The 19,065-nt window shown below is 35.7% G+C and overlaps 2 pseudogenes; both read right to left on the reverse strand.

Moving 5' to 3' along the window:
• Positions 1–5,247: 5,247 nt before the first annotated feature.
• LOC138923041 (olfactory receptor 14I1-like) lies at positions 5,248–6,144 on the reverse strand (annotated as a pseudogene).
• Positions 6,145–16,892: 10,748 nt separating this feature from the next.
• On the reverse strand, positions 16,893–17,825 carry LOC138923067 (olfactory receptor 14C36-like; annotated as a pseudogene).
• Between the last annotated feature and the right edge of the window lie 1,240 nt (positions 17,826–19,065).

Below are 19,065 nucleotides of genomic sequence, written 5' to 3' on the forward strand. Positions count from 1 at the left end.
TATCAGACACAATTAGGAGATGCAACGTAAGGATTATAGGTATACCAGAGGGAGAAGAGAAGGAGAAAGGGGCAGAAAGCCTATTCAAAGATATAATGGCTGAGAACTTCCCAAATCTGGTGAGAGAGATGGATCTTCAGGTGACAGAAGCCAATAGATCTCCAAACTTTATCAATGCAAGAAGACCAACCCCACGGCATATAGTAGTGAAGCTAGCAAAAGTCAACGACAAGGAGAAAATACTAAGGACAGCCAGGCAAAAGAAACTAACCTACAAAGGAACCCCCATCAGGCTATCAGCAGATTTCTCAGCAGAAACTTTACAGGCTAGAAGAGAGTGGAATGATATATTCAAAAATCTGAAGGACAAAAATCTACAGCCAAGAATTCTCTACCCAGCGAAAATATCCTTCAAATACGATGGAGAAATAAAAACTTTCCCAGATAAACAAAAATTAAGGGAGTTCATTGCCACAAAACCTCCTCTTCAGGAAATCCTCAGGAAAACCCTCATTCCTGAAAAATCCAAAAAAGGAAAGGGGCTACAAAACCAAGAGCAGAGGAGATAAGTAGAAGGACAACAACAGAGAGTAGCAGCTCTTCATCAGAACAGATTAAACCATGGGACGAGAAACAAAGGAAATTGAAGAAAACCGGAAAACAAGACACAAAATGGTAGTGGTAGGCCCCCACATCTCAATAATCACTCTAAATGTAAATGGATTGAACTCCCCAATCAAAAGACACAGAGTGGCAGGATGGATCAAAGAACAAGACCCACCAATATACTGCCTCCAGGAAACACACCTCAGCCCCAAAGACAAACACAGACTCAGAGTGAAGGGATGGAGAACAATACTCCAAGCTAATAATGAACAAAAGAAAGCAGGTGTCGCTATACTAATATCAGACAAGGTAGATTTCAAAGCAAAACAGATAAGGAAAGACAAAGAGGGACAGTATATAATGATAAAAGGGACTCTCCACCAAGAAGACATAACACTTATAAATATATACGCACCCAACACAGGAGCACCAAAATTTGTAAAGAAACTCTTAATAGAACTAAATGAAGACATCAACAACAATACAATAATAGTAGGGGACCTCAACACACCATTAACACCAATGGACAGAACATCCAGACAGAAAATCAACAAGGAAATAATAGAATTAAATGAAAAATTAGACCAGATGGACTTAATAGATATATATAGAACACTTCATCCAAAAACAGCAGGTTACACATTCTTCTCAAGTGCACATGGAACATTCTCAAGGATTGACCATATTTTGGGAACCAAAGCAAACATCAATAAATACAAGAGAGTTGAAATAATATCAAGCATCTTTTCTGATCATAATGCTATGAAACTAGAAATCAACTACAAGAAAAAAGCAGAGAAAGGTGCAAAAATGTGGAGACTAAACAACACGCTTCTCAACAAACAATGGATCATTGAAGAAATTAAAGAAGAAGTCAAGTATTATCTGGAGACAAACGAAAATGAGAACACGACATACCAAATCATTTGGGATGCAGCAAAAGCAGTCCTAAGAGGGAAATTCATCGCAATACAGGCTCACCTTACTAAACAAGAAAAAGCTCACATAAGCAACTTCAAATGACACCTAACAGAACTAGAAAAAGCATAACAAACAAAGCCCAGAGTCAGTAGAAGGAGGGAAAAAATAAAAATAAGAGCAGAAATAAATGATATTGAAACAAAAAAGACAATAGAAAGGATCAATGAAACAAAGAGTTGGTTCTTCGAAAGAATTAACAAAATTGACAAACCTTTAGCCAGACTCACCAAGAAAAGAAGAGAGAAATCGCAAATAAATAAAATTAGGAATGAGAGAGGAGAAATCACAACAGATACCAATGAAATACAAGAGATCATAAGAGAATACTATGGAAAACTATATGCCAACATATTGAACAACCTGGAAGAAATGGACAAATTCCTAGACTCCTTCAATCTCCCCAAACTGAATCAGGAAGAAATGGAGAATCTGAATAGGCCAATCACAAGTAAGGAAATAGAAACGGTAATCAAAAACCTCCCCAAAAATAAGAGTCCAGGACGAGACGGCTTCTCTGTAAAATTCTACCAAACATTCAAAGAAGACGTAATACCTATTCTTCTCAGACTGTTCCAGAAAATTGAGAAAGATGGAGTACTCCCTAACACATTCTATGAAGCCAACATCACTCTGATCCCCAAACCTGACAAGGACAACACAAACAAGGAGAACTATAGGCCGATATCACTGATGAACATAGATACAAAAATCCTCAACAAAATTTTGGCAAACCAAATACAGCAATACATCAAAAAGATTATACACCATGATCAAGTGGGATTTATACCAGGGACACAGGGATGGTTCAACATCCGCAAGTCAATCAACGTGATACACTACATCAACAAAATGAAAAACAAAAACCACATGATCATCTCAATAGATGCAGAGAAAGCATTTGACAAGATCCAACACCCAGTTATGATAAAAACCCTCAATAAAATGGGTATAGAAGGAAAGTACCTCAACATAATAAAGGCCATATATGACAGACCCACAGCCAACATCATACTCAATGGACAAAAACTGAAAGCCATCCCTCTGAGGACAGGAACAAGACAAGGGTGCCCACTTTCACCACTCCTATTCAACATAGTACTGGAGGTGCTGGCCAGAGCAATTCGGCAGGAAAAAGAAATAAAAGGAATCCAAATAGGTAACGAAGAAGTAAAACTCTCTCTGTTTGCAGACGACATGCTCTTATATATAGAATACCCCAAAGAATCCATAGAAAAACTATTAGAAATAATCAACAACTACAGCAAAGTAGCAGGGTATAAAATTAACGTGCATAAATCAGTAGCATTTCTATACACTAACAATGAACTAACAGCAAAAGAACTCAAGAACTCAATCCCATTCACAATCGCAACGAAAAGAATAAAAAACCTTGGGATAAACTTAACCAAGGAAGTGAAGGATCTATACAATGAAAGCTACAAGACTTTCTTGAAAGAAATTGACGATGACATAAAGAGATGGAAAGACATTCCTTGCACATGGATTGGAAGAATAAACATAGTTAAAATGTCCATACTACCTAAAGCAATCTACAGATTCAATGCTATCCCAATCAGAATCCCAAGAACATTCTTCACAGAAATTGAACAAACAATCCTAAAATTCATATGGGGCAACAAAAGACTGTGAATTGCTAAAGCAATCCTGAGCAAGAAAAACAAAGCCGGCGGAATCACAATCCCTGACTTCAAAACATACTACAAAGCTACAGTGATCAAAACAGCATGGTACTGGTACAAAAACAGGTCCACAGATCAATGGAACAGAATTGAAAGCCCAGAGATAAAACCACACATCTATGGACAGCTAATCTTCGACAAAGGAGCAGAGGGCCTACAATGGAGAAAAGAAAGTCTCTTCAACAAATGGTGCTGGGAAAACTGGACAGCCACATGCAAAAGATTGAAAATAGACCATTCCTTTTCACCACACACCAAAATAAACTCAAAATGGATCAAAGACCTAAAGATTAGGCCTGAGACAATAAGTCTTTTGGTAGAGAATATACGCAGTACACTCTTTGACATCAGTTTCAAAACAATCTTTTCGGACACTGTAACTCCTCAGTTGAGGGAAACAATAGAAAGAATAAACAAATGGGACTTCATCAGACTAAAGAGCTTCTTCAATGCAAGGGAAAACAGGATTGAAACAAAAAAACAGCTCACTAATTGGGAAAAAATATTTACAAGACACTTATCCAACAAAGGGTTAATCTCCATAATATACAAAGAACTCACACGGCTTAACAACAAAAAAACAAACAACCCGATCAAAAAATGGGCAGAGGACATGAACAGACATTTCTCAAAAGAAGATATGAATATGGCCAATAGACACATGAAAAGATGTTCATCATCGCTAATCGTCAGGGAAATGCAAATCAAAACTACACTAAGATATCACCTTACACCCGTTAAATTGGGAAAAACATCCAAAACCAAGAGCGACAAATGTTGGAGAAGTTGTGGAGAAAAAGGAACCCTCATACACTGTTGGTGGGAATGCAAACTGGTACAGCCACTACGGAAAACAGTATGGAGATTTCTCAAAAAGTTAAAAATAGAAATACCCTATGACCCAGCCATCCCATTAATGGGTATCTATCCTAAGAACCTGCAATCAGAAATCTCAAGAGTCCGTTGCACCCCTATGTTTATTGCAGCATTATTTACAATAGCCAAGACGTGGAACCAGCCTACATGCCCAGAAACTGATGATTGGATAAAGAAGATGTGGTATATATACACAATGGAATACTACTCAGCCATAAAATAAGACAAAATTGGCCCATTCACTGCAACTTGGATGGACCTTGAGGGTATTATGTTAAGTGAAATAAGCCAGTCAGAGAAAGACGAACTGTATATGACTCCACTCATAGGCGGAAGTTAGTATATTGATAAGGAGATCTAATCGGTCGTTACCAGGGAAAAGGGGGGGTGGGGGGAGGGCACAAAAGGGGAAGTGCTGTACCCACAACATGACTAACAGAAATGTACAACTGAAATCTCACAAGGTTGTAATCTATCATAACATTAATAAAAAATATATATAGATATATAAAGTATTTAGACTACGGTCTGATGTAAAGTGGATATTATACATTTATTTGTTTTTATTGTTACTATTACAGCATTTCAAAAGTGAAACATGGTGATTTAAATAGATGCCAAAAAAGAGTGTTGATGAAACTTGGCTCAATTTCCTGAATGATTTATAGAATAACATTAACTCCTGTCCTCTGTAACTGATTTGCTTGTTTTATGTTCTCTTTCCTGAGAAGGTAAATTAGGTACTAAAAACAGATGTGCATATCTGTCTGTCCCCTTCCAACAAATGCACAGTAACGTTAGTGTAGGGCTACAGGTTCAGTATAAGGTATTTAAATGAGTTGGAAGATAAATGGGACGAGAATGAATGGATCACCACGGAAGGTTGTAGTTACACAACTTTGGAATATTTCCTATCAATAGATTTTTATTTTTTGCAGGAACATTTGCATTTCTTTCTAAATCCAGAGCATGAAACATTTCATTCTGCCATTCAACAGTTTTTTTCAATATTATTTGTCTGTCATAAAGTGTTTGGATCTCCTGGCCTTTGGTTAGCAGAGACCATTAGCAGAGACCAGGTGTTCTACTTTTGCAGAGGATTTATCTTCCTAAACAGTCTCCAGACAGCACCTTTGATCTCCTTGTTTCTAAGACTGTATATGATGGGATTCAGGAAGGGAGGCAAAACTGTATATTCATCAAATCTCGAATGGAAGAAGTTTTGGTAATTGACCCTAAGGCAGCAAAGAGCCCTGTGGTGAGGAAGAGGATGATGACAGTCATCTCGTCTTTCTCCTGAAGGGATTCTGAGCACTGTTGAGAAGATCTGGATATAGGAGGTGATTATAAGAACAAAGCATATCAGCACCAAGCTGGAGCTCAGAGCTAGGGTCACAAACTGAACAAAGAAAACATCACAGGAAACCAGGGCCAACATGTGAGGGATGTCACAGAAGAACTGGTGGATCATGTTGGATCTTGAAATGGGCTCCCAAAACATGTTCCCAGTGTGGACTGCTGCATAAGATAAACAACTTAGCCAGGCAATGACTGCCATATGGTGGCATTTTCCTGATGTCATAGTGGCTCCATATTGGAGGGGGTGGCAAATGGCAACATAGCGGTCATAGGACATGACAGTGAGAAAGGCCAGTTCAGCAGATGCAAAAGCAAAGAAAAAGTAGACTCGAGACACACAGCCAAGATAAGAGATGGAGCAGCTGTGGGTCAGGGAGCTGTGGACTGACTTAGGCACGGTGACTGAGATGTAGCACAAATCCAAAAAGGAGAGGTTCCTTAGGAAGAAGTACACGGGCATGTGAAGATACTGATGAAGAGTAATGAGCATGATGATGGGAAGGTTCTCCACCAGAGCTGCCAGATAAATCAGCAGAAACAGTCCAGCAAGTAGCATCTGTAGCTCCCAGACATCAGAAAACCCCATGAGGAGGAATTCTGTCACTTCCGTGAGATTGTCCATTGGGTAGGTAAATCTATGTCCTGATTGTTAGCGGAAAAATATGAAAAGATTAAAAATGAGGCAAATAAAAATGAACACAATGTTGTATTAATACAATATTATAAAAATAATATTCCTCTAATTGAAGTAGTCAATATCTTCTACATTGCTTAAGCAAATGCAGTGATGGTAGATGAATTTTTCACATAAGAAGATTCTGAGTGAGGTATGTCTAAGACTTTAATAGTTAAGTAAGTAAATTCCCAGAGCTTTTGATTAGAATTGCATATTTACTGTGAAGTACTCCTCAAAACATGAGATCAAGACTTTTTCATCAAATAGGGTGCTTGTTATAGATATAGATTTTCAGGTCCCAAGGAAAATCTACTAAATAAGAATTTGTGAGATAAAACCAACAATTTTCCTTCTATACAATTTCTGGGTACATTTTTAATACAAAGCTTGGAAGAATTATAATGGTTGCAAGTCCTGGGAGGAGTCAGCTCTCTTTAGCTTTTTCTTGAATAACTTTGGTGGTATGCCACTTTAAAGTGGGGATTTATTGTTTACGTTATAGAATGAATATGGAATACAATTTTAAAACCCATTATGAATAGTTCTCATATGGAAAAGAGGGAAGTTTGCTTTGTGTGAATGCATAAGAAATGACATTAGTACAATAAAAACACCACAATCTTTGTGTAGCTTCCTTTCTGTGCCATATCTGTTATCTGCAGATTAAATACATTAACTCAATTAATATTCTCAATGGCACAACGAAGTAAAATGTGTTACTATTATTTCCATTCTACAGAAGGTGAAACTGAGACAAAGCAAGGTCAAGTAGCTTGCCCAAGACCACTCAAAAAGCCAGATCCTGCGCCAGCACTAAAATCAAGATAGTCCATCTCCGGGATCAGTGTCACTAACCTCTGCATTCTGCTAATCTACTTTAATGGGTAATAATTTTGACCAACAAAACTTCATGGATTTTTTCTATATATTAATTGATGATCATCATATCTTTGCTTTTTCTCAGTGGTGCTGTCTGCATGTTTAAAACATACATGCTTGTCTGCGTCACAGTCATTTGCATGTTAGATTCACTCTACATGACTCTAAAGTATTGTAACCCACAATTTAATAAGTTGTTTCCTATTATAGCCAACTTTAAAGTCAATTTAAAATAAGCTTAGTGATTATCCCTTTTAATCAGCATTGTTTCATTATCTCATTCCATTAGTGATAAATAAAGCACATAAAGGAATGCTATCCTTTGTGATTAGGCAAACGTGAATGAATGTTATCATTATTTACAGGAAAGGTAGAAACCCTTTTTTATGACATATTTTGAAGATAATCTTCTTTCCATAGGTTATAAATAACATATTCAGTATGAAACACTTCATTGTATCATTAAAACAAATTTTTAAAAAGAATAGTATGTTCACACAAAGTCAAATAATGAGCAATAAATATTTGCAATGTAAATGACAAAGAAGCAGTATCCGCTCCCCGACAAAAAAAGTAACTATGAGAACAAATTAACATAAAAGAAAAATATGGTCAAAGTGTCTGAACAAGCCGTTCATAAACAGAAAAATTAATGCTCAATTACTACTTCAAAAATACGTCCAGAAGTTCTCATTATGAAATTGTACATTAAAACCTGAATAAGATGCTCTTTTTCTGCTCATTGCCTTAGAAAATATAGTGCACGTAAATCTTACAATAAAGGCTGAATAAAGACGTGAAGGGATGAAATGTTCCTTTGCTGCTGTTGTCTGTGTAAGCAGTCTATGTGCTGTGGAGTGTCGTTGGGCAATATTTACCACTATTAAGATGTGCAAGTTTTGAGCAGCAATGCTACTTGTAACAAATACATACTCACTTTTTAAATGACATATTTAAGAATGTCTGTTCTATCATGTTCGAACTCTAAATTCCCATTTCTGGCATACCGGATAATATACCCTGTTTAATGCCAGAATGGAGCACTCTGTAGCAATAAAGTCAAACATAACAGCTCTGCATACATAAATAAGGGAAATATTAATATGTTTTTGAACCAAAAAAAGCACGCTGAAAGCTATTACATAGAACGTGTTCCCAATCATATCAGTTTAAACATTCAGAAGACTATAGTATATTATTTATGGATACATACATATATAAGAATTGTATAAATCTGTTAAAGAATTAATACAGAGTACCCATTAATCGACATGGTATAGAAGAGGACAGAAAAGAGAATAAAGGGGAATAAAAATTGAGCATCAACTATATCTGAAATATTTTAATGTTTAAACCTTGGGGCAAACACAAAAATATTAACATGATGAAATTAAATACTGGTTATTAATCATTTGGTATATTCCCACTTTCCAGATTTGAAAGATTACTATTGATATTGTGTATATTCATGTAAAGAAACAATTAGAATTCTTTTGTGTATTATGAATTGGATTCAACCTTTTAAGTTACTGATAGAACTCAGTGAGAAGAGGCCAAACTGTTTTCTTTGGCATTATGGATCCAATAAGATACCCCACGTATTAAAACCTAAGAATCCAAGAAAATATGGAGATTTAATAGAAGTTATTGGGGCCTCAGTTCAGTGTTAAATTATTTATTATTAATTTCTTCATATTTTGTTATATTATAATAATGTTTTTAACAATGTGTAGTAATTTAAAACTGAATTTTTGTATTGTCTTTTTATTGTTCATAGAATTTAGAGAAACAAGTAATAAAATGCTCATTTATTGCTTTTTATTATAACAGTCCCAGCTACACAGTCAAGACTTGTAGCTTCTCCTTAAAGCAAAACAAAAGCAAACACACACATGCACAAACACTCACGCACACTCACAAAACCCTTTCAGGCTGAATCAGCAGTAGGATACAATCCTCCAGGTTAACTTTTCTGCAGTAGATGTAAAATTCTACACAACAGCCACATGGCAGATTCCTCATAACGTATTGTCTAAAGGATGAGAAAATAAACATCCTAATTTCTTATCTCTTATAGTCACATTTTCATCGTTCTAAAAGGAAAAAATACATAATTTACATATAATGGGTGTTTATTTTTTACTAAAAACTTATTAAATCAATATTTTTAATTGCAGGCAATTTAGAATTAAGAGCATATAAATGAATTTATAGATGTATAAACATAAATACATTATCATTATGAAATATAAATAATATATACAATGTATCTTATTCCAAATATTAGGCAAATTGGTTGACGCATTTGTTTAGTAAATGGCTGGTGGTTAACAGATACAAAAGGTACAATTCCCTTCCACACATATACATACATCATCAATTGTTAGGTATAATTTGTGAATTTTAAAAGCATTGTTTTTAACAGTAAAGCATTTGTTAAATATAAAAGTTTCTTGCATTTGAGTCTGTGTATTTTATTTCATATTTTTTTCTCTTTAATTTTTATTGTGTTTATGATAGTTTGCACCCTTGTGAAATTTCAGTTGTACATTATTGTTTGTCAGTCACGTTGTAGGTGCACCACTTCACCCTTTGTGCCCACCCCCCAAACTCCCCTTTCCCCTAGTAAACGCTAATCTGTTCTCTTTGTCTACATATTTAACTTCCACATGTGAGTGGAGTCATACAGAGATTGTCTTTCTCTATCTGGCTTATTTCACTTAACATAATTCCCTCAAGGTCCATCCATGTTGTTGTGAATGGAACTATTTTATTCTTTTTTATGGCTGAGTAGTATTCTATTGTATGTATATACCATATCTTCCTTATCCAATCAACAGTTGATGGGCACTTAGGTTGCTTCCACCTCTTGGCTATTGTAAATAATGCTGCAATGAACATAGGGGTGCATGGGACGTTTAGAATTGCTGACTTCAAGTTTTTTGGATAGATTCCCAGTAGTGGGATGGCTGCGTCATATGGTATTTCTGTTTTTAACTTTTTGAAAAAGCTCCATACTGTTTTCCATAGTGGCTGCACCAGTTTACATTCCCACAGCAGTGTATGAGGGTTCCTTTTTCTCCATAACCTCTCCAACATGTTACTTTTTGTTCTGGTTATTTTTGCCATTCTAATGGGTGTAAGGTGATATCTTAGTGTAGTTTTGATTTGCATTTCCCTGATGATCAGTGATGATGAGCATCTTTCCATGTGCCTGTTGGCCATCCACATATCTTTTTGGAGCAATATCTGTTCATATCTCCTGCCCAATTTTTGATTGGGTTGTTTGATTTTTTGTTGTTGAGTTGTGTGAGTTCTCTATATAGTATGGAGATTAACCCTTTGTTGGATATATGATTTGAAAGTATTTCTTCCCAGTTTGTGGGTTGTTCTTTTGTTTCAATCCTGTTTTCCCTTGCCTTGAAGAAGCTCTCTAGTCTGATGAAGTCCCATTTGTTTATTCTTTCTGTTGTTTCTCTTTTCTGAGAACACATGGTGTCCGAAAAGATCCTTTTAATACTGATGTCAAAGAGTGTACTGCCTACATTTTCTTCTAGAAGCCTTATGGTTTCAGGTCTCCCCTTTAGGTCTTTGAACCATTTTGAGTTTATTTTGGTGAATGGTGAAAAAGAATGGTCAATTTTCATTCTTTCACATGTGGCTTTCCAGTTTACCCAAAACCATTTGTTGAAAAGACTTTCTTTTCTCCATTGTAGGCCCTCAGCTCCTTTGTCGAAGATTAGCTGTCCATAGATGTGTGCTTTTATTTCTGGGCTTTCAATTCTGTTCCACTGATCTGTGCCCCTGTTTTTGTACCAGTACCATGCTGTTTTGATCACTGTAGCTTTGTAGTATGTTTTGAAGTCAGGGATTGTGATGCCTCCAGCTTTGTTCTTTTCTCTCAGGATTACTTTAGCAATTCTGGATCTTTTGTTGCCCCATATGAATTTTAGCATTCTTTGTTCTATTTCTGTAAAGAATGTCATTGGGATTCTGATTGGGATTGAGTTGAATTTGTAGATTGCTTTAGGTAGTATGGACATTTTAACTATGTTTATTCTTCCAATCCATGCACATGGAATGTCTTTCCATCTCATTTTGTCTTCATCAATTTCTTTCAGGAAAGTCTTGTAGTTTTCATTGGATAGGGCTTTCACTTCCTTGGTTAAATTTACCCCAAAATATTTTATTCTTTTTGTTGTGATTGTGAATGGGATTGTCTTCTTGAGTTCTTTTTCTGTTAGATAGATAGATAGATAGATAGATAGATAGATAGATAGATAGATAGATATAGATACACACACACATCTAAAGTCTAAATGAAGACAATAACAAGGTCAAATTTCCATCTGCCATGATGCAAAAAAGTACTAATCTTTTCCCCAGAAGAGGAAGCAAAGTCTTTTGGTGATATGCACTCTGCTCCTTTATATTGTGTAACCTAAACACTATTACACAAAGTTAATAATACTTAAATACTATGGTATAAAGTCAATGCATCTTTTATATAAGATAAAGGGATAAGAGAGGGAAGAAAACAAGGATATTTAATACGCATGCACATTATAAGAAAATATAGAGGAAATAAGAAATACAGGTTTTGTTTCTCTAATTGGTTACATGCTCATAGCTGGTACTTAAAAATATCTCTTTCACTCCCAGTTCCTTATTACTTTCACCCTCAGCATGTAGCTTCACTAGTCATGATTCTATACCAAGTGGGATAATCCAAATACTCACATCTGAAGGACTTGGGCCATTAGTAGTCCTGCTTGAGTTGAGTTTTTGTAGCTTTCTATTGACTTCAACAGCAGAGAATGATAGTACTAAGAGACATGATAAGGGAGCTCCTATATTCCGGAGAATATGCTTATTATGGAGTAGTAGTTCAATTTTTCCTTGGTTTTCAGGATTGATCACCCCTTCCAGCATAGTAACTCTCTTTGTTGCCTCTTGGTTCAGAGGCACGAGAAGCCCAACACAGCCAGATAGCAACCTTAGCATAAGGCTCAATGGAATCATTATTTCTCCTGGTGGAAGCATTCCCCTCTTTGGAACTAAGACTCTAGACCAGCAGAGAATAAGGTTGTGAGGATAAGAAGTAACATTCTGCTAGTGGATCACTAGGGGTAAATGGTGAGTCTCTCATTTCTACAACTTTGTCACTGGATTCATATCTGGGCTACGGAAGAAACAGTAACACATAGTGGATGCAGATTCAGAGTCCATACAGCCTTCTGGAGATGTGACAAATGCCATTTCAGGACTTAATTTGTCTCTATAATGCATAATAGTTAAAAACAGTAAGAGGAAAATATAAATTCATTTATTACCTAGAGAAATACAAAAAGCCTATGAATTTGAGATCAATTAATAAATATATTTTTAAAGGATGATGGACAAGAATACCCTTCTAATGGGAAAAAAACCCTGAAGAGTTAGGGGAGTTATGGAATGTTTGAATATAAAAATGAGATTTTCATGGTGGTCATGTTAATTTACTATCATGCTGAATAAAATGAAGTGAGTCCAGCAGTTCATTCAACATGTTAAAACAAGTTCTTTTGTTTCCTAATCAGGAAAGAGCCTTCAGTTAGATCATAGAAGGGTCTTGGCCAGAAGTCAATCAAGGTCTGCTGATCTCTGTTTGCTTCAGCAGGTTAGACCACGTTATGACACACTATATTAGTCAGTTTTAGCACCTGTTGGCAAGTGCTACATTATGTGGATTTTGTTTTTCCTTTTTAACCCTCTCTTGGCTTTCCCATTTCTGAAGTGGATGGAATACCACACTCAGCACAGGCAAGTAGTAATTAGGTCTATGCAACCATCTTGGTTTCAAGATTCATACCCATGACATTCCATTGTGCTGTTTCCAAGGTATTGAATCATCTTTGACATCTGGTGCATGAAATGAGCAGATGGAAGATGTGGGAAAACCATGTTTATACTACACCGTAGAGCAGCAAAGATTAAGACAAAGTAACATAACTAATGAACGCAAGGTGACTCTTAACCAGCCTCCTTTTCGTCAAGCCCACATTATGTGAAAAAATTATATGGCTGGTTTGACTCACCTTGGACAATCAGCTGACATGCTGCTTGATTTTTAAATAGGAATACTAAGAGATGTCAGCCAGTACATATGTGCTACCTTATTTGGTCAAGAAATAATTCATAGTAATTCTACTGTCCTGCCACTTAAAGTTGGCCATGTTAAACCTTTTTTTTAAATTTTGAACTATTTTATTTTTAATATTTATTTGAAAATTCAATGTTGTCATCATGGGGGAAAACAAAATTTGTTGGACTTTCTTATATATAATCCATGGTTTGGTATTATTTATTTTTCTCTCCTTTCCTTTCTTTTGTCCAGCTTCACTGAGATATTACTGACATATATATAATTTTAGGATATACAGTGAAAGGATTAGACACATGTGTAACCTGCAAAATGATTACCAAAATAATGTTAATTAACACCTCCATCCACTCACATTATTACTATATGCTTTGTGTATGGTGATAACACTTAAGATCTACTCTCTTAACAGCGTTTAAGTTATTTAATACTATATTGTTAATTATCATCAAGCTGTGCATCAGATCCTCAGATCTTATTTATCTTATAACTGGGGGTTTGTACCATTTGATCAACATCTCCACATTTCCTCCCACATCCAACCCACAGCAATTACCGTTCTACTCTCTATTTCTACGAGTTTGGCTTTTTAAGAAATTCCACGTATAAGTGAGAACATACAATATTTGTCTTTCTCTGTCTCAGTTAGCATAATGCTCTCAAGGTCTATCCATGTTGTCAAAAAACAGAATTTCCTTATTTTTTTGGCTGAATAATATTCTCTTATAGCATAGCTTCTTTATTCATTCATCCATTAATGGACAGTTAGGGCATTTCTGTGTCTTTACTATTGTGAGTAATGTAAAATAAACATGAGGGTGCAGATGTCCCTTTGCAGATAGTGTTTTCACTTCCTTCAGTTAACTACCCAGAACAGGGGTTGATGGATCATAGGATAGCTCTATTTTTAATTTTTTGAGGAAGCTCCATACTGTTTTGCATAATTGCTGTATCAACCTACATCCCCACCAACAGTGAATAAGGGTTCCCTTTTCTCCACAGCCTCACCAACACCCATTGTTTCTCGTCTTTTTCATAAAACCAATTGTATCATTTGAAATGATATCTAATTGTGATTTTGATTTGCATTTCCCTGATGATTAGTGATGTTGAACATCTTGTCACATACCTGGTGGCCATTTGTTTGTCTTTTGGAACAATGTTTACTCAAGTCCTCTACCTATTTTTTAATCAGACCAATTTTTGTTTTTACTATTGAGTTATATGACTTCCTTGTATATTTTAGATATTGACCCCTTAACAGATATATAGATTGTAAATATTTTATCTTATTTCAGAGATTGCCTTTTTGTTTTTCTGAATGTTTATTTTGCTGTGCATTAGGATTTAGTTTGATGTGTTCCTACATGCTTATTTTTGATTTTGTTGTTTATGTTTTTGGTGTCATACCCAAAAAATCTTTGCCAAGTCCAATGCCAAAGAGTTGTTTTCCTACATTTTATTCCAGAAATTTTATGCTTTTCCAGCTTTATTCTTCTTTCTGAGGAATGCTTTGGCTATTTTGTGTTTTGAGGTTCCGTACACATGTTAGGATTTTTTCTATTTCTGTGAAAAATATTATTGGAGTTTTGATAGGAATTAAATTGAATCTATAGACGGCTTTGGGTAATATGTACTTTTGCATTCTTATCTTTTTTGCTGAGGAAGGTTAGCTCTCCCTGAGCTAACATCCATTGCCAATCTTCCCCTTTTTTCACTTGAGGAAGATTAGCCCTGAGCTAACAGCTGTGCCAATATTCCTCCACTTTATATGTGGGTTGCCATCTCAGCATGGCTGATGAGTGTTGTACATACACTCATGAGATCCAAACTCATGAGCCCAGGCTACCAAAGTGGAACATGCCGAACGTAACCACTATGCCACTGGTCTGGCCCCAAAATGTATGTTTTAACAATATTATGCCTTCTGATACATGAACACAGGATATTTTTCCATTTATTTGTGTCTTTTTCAATTCTTTCATCAATGTCATATAATTTTCACTGAAGACATTTTCTACCTTCTTGGGTAAATTTATGCCTCAGCATTTTTATGCAATTTTGAGCAATATTTTTTCTATTTCTTGTCAAAGATCTTGATGAAGCACTTGTAAAGAGGTGCTAAAACTGACCACTATATTGTGTCACAACATGGTCTAACCTGCTGAAGCAAATAAAGATCAGTGGACCTTGGTTGACTCCTGGCCAAAACCCTTCTATGATCTAAATGAAGGCTCTTTCCTGACTAGGAAACAAAAGAACTTGTTTTAACACGTTGAATGAACTGCTGGACTCAACCTGATTTATTCAGCATGACAGTAAATTAACATGACCGCCACGAAAATCTCATTTTTACATTCACATCTTCCAAAATTCTCCTCATTCATTATTCAACATTTTTTATCCATTGGAAGAATACTCGTCTGTCAAACTTTCAAATATATTTATTAATTGATCCCATATACATAGGCCTTTTGTATTTTCTTTATAATAAATGTATTTATATTTTCCTTCTAAAGTTTTTAACTGTCATGCACTATAGAACCAAATTAATTCCTGCAATGGCATTTGTCGCATCCCTTATGATTTTATTTGAAATTTTTTCTATTTTGTTTGTTACTTCACAATTCCTAGATAACTTGATATTTAGCATGTGTCAAAGGTGTTATGAATAATGAGCAAAGTATGTGACGATTTGGAAATCTTAAAGTTCAGAGAGAACTAAATTGTACATTTGAGATAATGAAATATTGACACAAGATCTTAGTCTATAAGTACACAGAGAGGTTTCCTTAAGGAAGTAATTCAGCTGAGATAAATTTTAGAGTTGACATGAGTTAATACTTAGGTTATACAATTAGGGTATCTTTTCTCATAATTGTCAGAAATGACTCTTTACTCAGAAAAATATGTGAGAAGGAAGTCATCTGAAAGAAAAACAACTAAAAATTTGACCTGTATCCAGTCACAACATTTTATCCCCTGAAAATGGGTCATTCATGGGGTTGCTCAAATAAAAACCAAACTAACTCAGACAATAAAGGTACAGTGTACCCTCCCTCAGCAAAGGGCAAGGAATTTCTCCAACATAAAAAAGTTGGCTGCAGCCATTATTTCCTCAGTTCTCGTTCACTGCAAATTATTTTTCTTTTTCACTTACCAGATGGACCGCAGTATTAGTTTGACTCCAAATATATCTTAGATTATAATTTCTTTTGAATTTATTTATGTTTATTTTCAAAAAATTAAATTAAGTGGGGACCATATCACTTGAATATTTATGTCACATTTCGCTGAATAAGGTCAGGCAGTGTGGCCAACATGGTATTCACGTATTATATTTTTATGGTTCATTTGAGGCATTTTTGATATTTATATTGCTAAATAGTTGATGAATCATAAGCATGTATAATGTAAAATTATTTTCAACAAATACTTTGAATAATATCCACTTGTTAAATATGCTACTGCTAAAATTTCTTCAATGCATATCGTATGAGCGGTAAATTGAAAGGGTAATGTAAAACAAAATATTTTACAGCATTGATTACTTAGGTCTTGATAGGATGACAGTGGAGTTGTCAGTCTAATATTTGAAACTTAGACTTTAAGTGTATTTCATATGTTTACCATTTATTCAGTGAAATTTAGATTATCTTGAAATGTACCTTTATTATTTTCCTGAATAAGGCTTTCCTAATATGACTTTTCTTACAGATTTCTTTACCTGTTTATTTCTAAGACTGTAGATGATAGGATTCAAGAATGGAGGAACTATGGTATAAAATACAGAAAAAATCATGTCCAGAGTTGTTTCAGAGTTTACTGAAGGCCTTAGGTGCTCATAGAAACCACAACTGAGGAAGACAGACACCACAAGGATATGAGGGATGCAGGGGGAAAAGGCCTTCCCTTGCTCTCTTGTTGGAAACTTGAGCACCATAGAAAATATGCATGTATATGATATAGCAATGAAGATAAAGCAAGTACCACATATCCCTATGGAAGAAACAAAAATTAAGAGTTCATTTCTAAAGGTGTCAGAGCAGGAGAGCCTCAGCAGTGAGGGGATGTCACAGAAGAACTGGTGCATCACATTGGACTTACAGAAAGGCAGCTGGAATGTGTTGCCAGTGTGCACGCCTGTATAGACAAGACCACTGAGTAGAGAAGCCAGTGTCATTTGGACACAGAATTGGTGGTTCATGATAATTGGGTAGTGGAGAGGCTGCCAGATTGCCACATAGCGATCTTGGGCCATTATAGTAAGAAACATCACCTCCACATATGCACAGTAAATGACCAAGAAGGTCTGAGTTGCACACGCAGCCACAGAAATGGTCCTCTTGCCAGTGAGAGATTGGGCACAGGCATTAGGGACAGTAACAGAAATGTAGCACATGTACAAGATGGATACATTCCTGAGGAAGAAGTACATAGGTGTCTGCAGTTTCTGGTCGATGGTGGTGACAGTGATAATCAGAAGATTCCCTAAATTAGTAGCCAGGTACATCAGTAGGAATACCACAGCTTGCAGTCACCTCAGCTTCCAGACATCAGCAAAGCCTGTGAGGATAAACTCAGTCACCATGGTGGAATTGACCATTTTCTGGAAATGCTTGATTGGAGAGGCAGAGGGATAAAAATAGGAAGAGTGAAAATAATTAATTTTTTAGAATAAAGCATTTACCTCTATTTTCTATGGATGGTTTTCGTTTGTGGGAATGGTCCACTCCTGGTCTTTTGATTTTTCTCAGCCACTCTTCAGTTGATATAGTATCAAGGTGCTAAGGATGAGATCCTCCAACCTATTCCTCTGTTTGTGACATGCAGAACTCTTCCTCTGTTTCTTCCAAAATATCCAATCCATGAGGTTTACGTTTTAACAAAAATTGAATTATTTAATGCAAGACAATCTCTGTAAGAGAAATAGTGTCTCAGAAAGAAAGGCGTTATCAGGAGCTGAATAATGCATTCACTCAGGATGTTGACACACAGCAGGGCTTTATCTCAGTGCCCTTCAAGTGTGGACTGTGTCTCATCAAGATCCCTGCCCTGTGTGGCATTACTCCTCCCAAGATCAGTGCAGAATCTGAGACTAAGAGTTCTCATATCTTTATAACACTTGTCATTGTGATGAATTCACTGTGGGGTCAGTAGGCTTATATTTTGCATGTCATTTTAAAATGTCATTTTTATAGACATCTATTTATTTTAATTGTTGAAAATAATCAATGTGCAAAATTTGGAGAAAATGAAAATGGGCCTTCACTACAGCTAGCTCAAGAGTCTCTGCTCTAGGTGGAGTGAGCATTGGTGGAGAAGATATCTGTGTGGTCACATGAGGACAGAGACACTGAATTTTTGCTACGATAATTTTTATAAATATCTTCTGTACATTCTTGAATAATCTAGAGCTAATAAAGTTGAATACTATATGATTGTAATAAAATGAGTGGGGACCGTTTCCCATCTTCATCTTCTGAGTAGTGCTTCCCATTGTTTGTATTCAATTTCTTCTATGATTACTTTTCTATCTACATTTACTATGAATCTTGACACTGATCCTACACAGAAATTTATCTCCCACAAGATAATAATCTGAAAGTTTCACATGCAAAGCATAACCCTTTTACTGCTCACCTCTACTCCTTCCTAACAAATTATCTTCTTATACCTTTTCTATAAATCCCATTTTTAAGTTACCTTCCTCCTTTTCTTGACTACCTCAGTTGTCGCCATTATTGTACCATCATATACAATGCTAGTAATCCAGACTATAGTTCATTTTATATTTTACATATGGAAATATTGATACCATTATAATATTTAAATGTATCCACGAA

Source organism: Equus caballus, unplaced genomic scaffold, assembly GCF_041296265.1.
Source record: "Equus caballus isolate H_3958 breed thoroughbred unplaced genomic scaffold, TB-T2T haplotype2-0000440, whole genome shotgun sequence".
Taxonomy (NCBI): domain Eukaryota; kingdom Metazoa; phylum Chordata; class Mammalia; order Perissodactyla; family Equidae; genus Equus; species Equus caballus.